Source organism: Nicotiana tomentosiformis, chromosome 3, assembly GCF_000390325.3.
Source record: "Nicotiana tomentosiformis chromosome 3, ASM39032v3, whole genome shotgun sequence".
NCBI classification, from domain to species: Eukaryota; Viridiplantae; Streptophyta; class Magnoliopsida; order Solanales; family Solanaceae; genus Nicotiana; species Nicotiana tomentosiformis.
The window spans coordinates 16,079,201-16,087,156 of NC_090814.1; positions in this window are offsets into that span (position 1 = coordinate 16,079,201).

Here is a 7,956-nt window from a genome sequence, read left to right on the forward strand (position 1 = left end):
TTTTTATACTTTATTTCAAAATTTAAGGGTAACAACTTGGCCAACCATCTAATTTGAAAATATATATGCAACTTCTGTTCCAAAAGGTACTTCAAGATTTTTTGTCGGTCTTCACAATGGAGTTTTGGCCTAAGAGATAGTGGGACCATTTAGTCACAATAAAAACCAATGCTAAAAGCTCCCTTTCATAGACAGACAAAATAACATATGTAAGAGCCAATCCCTTACTAATGAAAGCAATAGAATGACTAGCTTGCATAAGAATAATCTTGAAAGGTGACACTATATATCAAGTGTCATCAATAAAGACCAAAACAATTTTTCTTAGAAACTATTGGTACAAACGGTTTTTAAGGCATTACAATGTAGAAGGAGCATTGGTTAAGCCAAGAGGCATTACCAAGTACTCATAAAGGCCTAAATGAATTGGAAAGCTGTCTTGGGAATGTCCTCAATCACCATCCTAATTTGATGATAACCTAATCTGAGGTCAACCTTACAGAAAATAGTTGCACATGCCAATTCATCCAATAGATCATCTATAATAGGTATAGAAAATTTATCCTTCACTATACATTGATTCAACTCTCCGTAAAAAAAAAAAGTTATTCTCTCTCAGCGCATGATAGCGTGCTACTGCTAACATACGCTAATCAACAATGGGGAGGGGTAGGCCGAAGAGAAATGCAACTACGATTCAACTTGTGGATTATACGGGGACTGGCAACAACACTCAAATCATTAGAGCGCAGAGTGCTGAGATCGCCGATGCGAAGAAAACTCCAATGGAACAGTGGCCACCATTATCAACCACAAAGGAAGGTATGAAAACACCCCCTGCTATGAGTCCTTTACCGATAATTGATAGTGCAAAGATAACTACTGGTAATCAGTTAAAGGACATTAACCCTAGCTCAAGGAAAACTAATGTGCATGCGAGCAGTTCAGAAGTAATTACCGGTAATTTTGGGGGAAATTGGGGACAAGAAAGAGGATGATAAAAGCTAAGACAAATTGCTAGCTGAGAATACAGAGCAAGACCAAAAGAAGTAGGCAACTCTGTTTGTGGGGAACAAATTGGCAGTGAAAGGAATGGATCTAAGTTTCACTGCACCAACCATAAAAAATGGTGAAGTAATTGTTGAATTATGCAAGGAAGAAGTGGAAGAGGAGACACAGAAATGGAAGCAAGCCTTAATCCTCTATGTTGTTGGAGGAGCCCCAACCATAGGAGCTATGGAACATTTTATTGCTTCTGTTGATACTCAATTTTGCCTTCAAATTTTTTCAAAATATATACATGCCTTCAAAATAGAATTTTATGCATCATTATTTAGTTTACAAATCTATACAAGCATTTCCTATAATTTTCCATATTTTTAGAACTCTTAAATTAATTTTCTTACATTTAAATTATATAAATATTCAGTAATTATCCCTTTAAATTATTTTATGATGACTTAATCATCCAAATTACTATTTTTGCATCCTCATACATGTTTCATAATATTTTTCATTTCATTTCATATAATTATGTTTACATTTTAAGCTATTTATTTAAATTTGCAATAGTAGCCTATATTTTGCATTCTTATTGCAATTGATATTTCAGTTAGAGTCAAAATAAAATTTTACATTCTATCATTTTTTAAAGTATTAATTTGCATAAGTAAAACTTTTTTAGCTATTTTATTTAATTATTTCCCTTTTAATTTCTATTTAAAAGAGCTGGCCCAATTTTGAGTTATTTTTGGACCAGACAAACCCAAATCCCTGGCCCAAAACCTCAAGCCCAATCCCAGGCAACCCTGCCCAGTCCAAAACTGACCCAGACCCCCTTAAACCACAACCGTTGATCAAAAATGATCAACGGCTCACAACCCCCATCCCCTCTTCTCTTATAACCCAATCCCTAAACCCTAGAGACCATTGTCTCTGTCCAGCCGCCCTCAAACGTTCCTCCCCCACCAAAAACCCTAATCGCCACCTTCTCCAAATTTTCTCCTAATCCCGGCTACAATGGAATTTTCTTCTTATTTACTTACCATATTTGTGTGTTTTCGCTACTGGTTGATTCTTCATGGTATCACCTAGTACTTGCCTAAACATGGCGAGTACTACCTCTCCGATTCTGTCCGAGTGAGTCCTATTTCTTGAATCTAGACCGTATTTTATCTACACGCGTCTGATTATACACTGTGTGAGTCTGATTTTGTTTGGACTTTGCTGATTTGCACTTTCCCTAAAAAACTAGGGTTTACCAGATTTTCTCTCTTAAATTGATTTCAAATTGATTTGCATGTTTCTTTTCCTTGTTTGGTGCTTAATTTATTCTGTTTCCTTATATGTTTGCTCGATTCTTGACTACTATATATACTCCCTCATTTTCCCTTTTGGGGACGGACGAAATCGATACAATCTCATTAAAATTTGAAGTTTTGCTCTGTTAATTCCTTCATTATCTTGTTATGTGTTTGTGTTGGCCGGCTAAAATCCAAGGCCACTGAGAATCTATTGTTCGAACTTTCTTGGTGCGAGCATTGTCCGGGGTTCTTTCGAAGCTCTTGGGAGCTTTGACGCATCGAGGTTTCTGGGTTCTTGTGGATCTTTTGTTCTTTATTGTTATCCGTTTAACTGGTAAGCCACTTGACTTTTGCAATTTCATCCCTATGTGTATTTGATTTACATGTGTTCTCACCTCTGAAATCCATGGCTTAATATGTTTTCTGGATTACTTTTGTGCACGATTCTGTTAAGTCTACTTTGTTCTAAGTCTCTTTAGCATTTAACTTCCTCCTAATGTTGCTAGTTCTCAGATTGCCTAAGTCTAACTTGGATAATCTGACCTCTTAAGTTCGTTTAGCCAGTGTATTGGTACCTGAATGTTCCCTAAAACGTGCTTATTTGTTTTGCCCTTAATCGCTATAATGAATGCTTCACACTTGTGTTAGAACTTCCTGTGTTAATTAGGACATGTTCCCCTGCTATTGTATTACTCAGCATGATCCCCATACCCCAGTAGTAATTGACTGAGATCTTAACAGTTACCTCAACTTGTTTTCCTTGCCCTGTTTGAACCATTTTATTTTATGGCATAACTTAGATCTTCATTAGTTAATTAGTCTATTGTGTCAATCCCAGAATCCCTACATGTGCTATTTGGTATGAACTTGCTCTCACTCTGTTCTGAATCTCTGTGATGCTTATCTTGCATACATAATGTGTTTAATGTTATAAGACCTTTTCCCTCAACTGTGATCTTGCTTCCCTGCTAATATGCCACCCAATGTGTTTTAATCCCCTATTACTTCAGTAATTACTTGGCATGTCATAATGTGTGTTCCTATCATGTTTCAATATAGTCTTGTCTCCTGATGAGAGTTAACATGTTTGTCTTATGATACTAAGATGTACTTAGAATAAATTGGACTTCTTAGGTCTCAACCTGTTAATGTTAACTTCTGTCAAACCTGGCAAACTTGTTCCTCCTCTAACTCTCTCTCTCAATATGTATTTGTTATGTGCTATTTTGCTAAATGTTGAAGTTCTCCTGACCAAGTCCTAGGACCTTCTTGACTGGCTATTCTGTATGCTCAACTTGGCTATGTCTACCCCTAACTTCTGTACACTCTCCTTACTTGCAACTTATGCTAATTTGAACTCTTCATTCTTAGCCGGCTGAAAGCCAAGGCTACCTAGGTTCTGTTGTTGGCCTCCCTAGTGCAAGCACTGCTCGGGGTCCAATTGAGACCCTTATGAACTCTGACACACTAGGGCTTGGTCCTTAGTCACTCCTTCAATCTCAAAATGTCCATATTCACTCTACCTCCCCTGTTATGTGGTGTGTACTTGAATTGGCTGATTTAAATGGTGCAACACTTGGTGCCATGGTTGAGTAAATTGGTTCTGTACTCTTCTACGGATCCCTGACTCGTGTATTGAATGTGACTCTTTGTTGAAGGCCTGGGTATGCTGTGTAAAAGTTATTGAAGGCCCAGGCAATGCTAGGTATTTTTATTTAGGCATGTTGTAGGTCTATTCTCACTATTATGTAACATTTGTATTTTTACTCATTATTGGGCATGTAATAACCTTTTGTATAAATAATTAGGGTGTTAGTAAAAAAGGGGGAATGGGTAGAATTTGATATCTACATGCACAATGGGTAGATAACATGCCTATAGGACTTGACAATGTGCTTGCTATATGTTTTGTTCGATTACATGAGCACTATAGAAATCATGACATTAAGAGAAGCGCACACACACACACACTACTTGTTTACCATTAATCATAAGTTCAGATGCTATGTCTACTGCTACGTGTTTATAGACAACATGTCTATAGGAAGTGAGCACTCTGTATGAGTACTTTCAAATGCATTAGAAACTTTCCTATAGGAACAAATGGCAACGAACTTTCTTTCAATTCACTTCGGTTATTCACTAGAAATCATGCCTATAGGATTTGATCACTTCATTCGCTATTGTATCACATTGATCACTAGAAAATTTTTTTATAGGACTAATTATAAATAAAGCGAGTTCTAATTATCAACTGTTAGAGATCTTGCCTATAGGTAAATAATTGCTTGTTAATTGGCTAACATTAGACTACTCAAACACTGTTTCTGAGCGTCACTGTTAAAAAATCGGGATAATTCTGGGACTCTTCCTGGCATATTCTGTTTTATACCTAATTGCGTAGATCACCTAGGCATCACATATGGGATTGGTAACTTGAAACTGTTAATAATTAGCTCATAATCCTACATCATTCTGCCTATAAGCAATATCCTGCATCTGAAATTTACCTGCATACTTTGATCGCCTAGAAAGCATGTCCATAGGTTTAAGATTCTGGACTCTGCCAATTCCTAATTTATATATGTGTTTGCATGCACTTGCTGCTTAAGTGTGGAGGTCAATGTGAGCCTTTAATTGTATCTATATAAAGTCTTTGGATGTTTTGATTGTCGCCTAGCTTTTGCATTTCTGAGCAACCTAGATAAGGTCTAGAACTATCCAAATAAAGGTCCAAAGCCTCCTGGACCATAGGTATGGGACGGGTATTGCACGCGCAGGGTACGATTTAGAATTGAATTAGAGCGCTTTTAAGTAAATAACTTTAACATAGTAATCGAGTAGCAGGAGATGATAGTATGTGCCCGTTGGATAATATAAGTAACACTCTATCTCAAAGGAGTTACGAAATATTATTTATATTGCATGGAGTGATCCTTTAGTCTAAAAAACTTAGGACCCCCCCCCCCCCTTTTTTCTTTCTTTTCTATTAAAAATGCAAAAATAGTTGCACCTCCATATTCAAAATCTCTTTGTAATAAGATTCGCACATCCCTCTCCCATTTTCTTTTTATTTGTTTAAATTCGTTGTAATATGCACGCCCCTTCCCTTCTCCACCTTCCTTCACTTAAATTGCTTATAACATGTATATCCCTTTCCTATTCACCTTTATTTGCTCTAAACTGCTCTTCATTTGTTTAAAGATTGCTACATCATGTCTTTCCCGTCCCTACTCCCTTGTTTGCTTTATTACATTCTCGTATATATTCCACGGACTAACTTTTTCCTTTGTCTTTCTTTTATGTTTTTCATGTTTTACCTTAATATTGTATTTACCGCTTTTTACATATTTATCATGCAAATACTTGGCAATGTGTTATTATCTCTGCATAAAGCATGCTCCACGTCATACTCCACTCGCACCAATTATCAACATAGTGGCGCTTGATGAGTGTCCGCACTCTTCCAAAATTACCCTTTTAAATCGAAAAGGCTTATTTGCGGTAGACTAGTCGATTAGCGGTGCAGTCGACGGTCTCGTGCCTTTCCCTTTCAAGTTATCCACTTGGGAGTACCAGTCTAGGCCATTCTAGAAACCTCACTCCAACATTGAATGTACATACATCATGTTAAACCTAGTATGGGTTAGAACGTTGCTAACGTGATAGCCCGCTAAGATAAGCCTTGTCCAAAGTCCGACGGGATTTCCACAATCCAAATGGACACCGTCACGTTATGTGCATTACTTGGAGAAAATAGGCCAATATGTTGATTATTAATGTGTAAATAGTCAGATCCGGAGGGGGAAAGGGCTAACTCTATTTGTTTGCAGAAAATGAAGTACGAAGTCCCCAGGTTCGGCATGGTTCAAAACATCCCACCTTTACTGCTTAATTGGTGGAAGAACCTCTCACCTAGTGACAAGAATCATGTGAAAAGGGTCCTTAGTAATTTACCTTCCTTATTGGACATTCGGCCAAATAGGGCATTGATTGAGGCTGCCATTATCTTTTGGGATGAGAGAAGAGATATTTTCCGCTTCGGTAACATAGAAATGACTCCCCTCTTAGAGGAAATAGAAGGTTTCGCTAAGCTACCATGGGATAGTCCAGAGTTATTAGTGCCAGAGAATCGCACCCCTCGCGGTTTTCTGAAAATGCTGGGTTTCAAGAAAAATGATGAGTTGCTTTGTTTGAAGAAGTCATACATCCCATTTGAATTCCTTTACGAACGTTATGGGCATAGCAAGTCATATCGCCTTCATCATGATGAACTTGCCATCACTTCCTTATGTTGGACTCACCGCCGAGTTTTTTGTGTTCATCGTCTGTTTCTTGGGATCGCTGATATTTCTGATGAAAGGGGGAAGGATCCACACTCGCTTAGCCATGGTCTCTAGGACTCTAATGAAAGGAATCGAGGGACAAACTTACACTCTTATCCCCGTGATTTTGGCCGAAATGTATCGCGCTTTAGATCGATGCAAGCAGGGGTATGGACAGTTCGAGGGTTGTAATCTGTTGATGCAGGTTTGGTTATTAGAACATTTCTAGAGAGGTGAATATCGCCAAGAGCTTCTGCGACGACCATTGAATGACTACATAGCTTACCATCATCCAAAGAGAATGACATTTATCCCAGATAGGTTTGCGCAACCTGGAAGTGTTGTGATATGGGTGCGCTTCTTCAGTAATCTGACTGACGAAAAGGTTCATTGGATATTTGAATGGTTCTCTAGCAGTGAGTTCATCATCAGATCAAGAGAGACTGCTCATCTAGTGCTGATCAGGTTAAGAGGGATCTATCCTTATGCTCCTATAAGGGTATGAGGCAAGCGGGAAGAAAACAGGTTATACCTCGAGTTTCCAACATAGTACAATACAAAGCAGATTTTAAAGGGAACATCATTCCGTTCAAGTTCGAGGCACAATATATGTGGAATCAAAAGGTCATTGTGGAGAAAGATACCATCAAGCCAGACAGGTATCATGCCGGCCATGTGTACTTCTACCCATCATGGTTGGTAGATGATATAGCGGGAGATGTCAAGCCAGGAATTAATCTGAAAATAGGGTTATAGATGACGCTGCTGAAGCACAAGTCAAGTATAGGATGCTACGCAAGAGGGTTTTCGAGTTTGAAGCTAGGCATTTGGAACAACACAAAGTGGATATGGAAGCAATCAACAAATGGAGGGAAACCGCCACTAAATCAACAGAACGATTAGAATGTTTGGAGCAAGGGTTGATGGAGCTTGAGGGAAAGATGAGAAAGAGGATTTCAGATTGTCAGAAAACGGATGGCAGTGAAGGGGGCATCTAGCAAAGGCTTACCTGTTGTTGGATATGCGCGACATGGGAATCTGATTGATGGAGTCAAGAAAGCCAAGCACGGGGAAGGTCCTTCTGGGACCAAGTAGATTAGGAAATGATGTTCTTTACTGCTTTTTAGCTTAGTTTTAGATTTCGAATGTAATAAGGCAAATGCCATTAGTAACTTTCTTATTATTGTCGTTGTAGTAAGAATTTGACTCATTTTCGCATTAATGAAATGAAGCAATTATTGGCATCAATTTTCTTCAAGTCTATGTGTCGCTTAGGCCTACCTCGGGCACAATGAGGTCCCCAAATTAGGACGCGAATTATTGCCTGA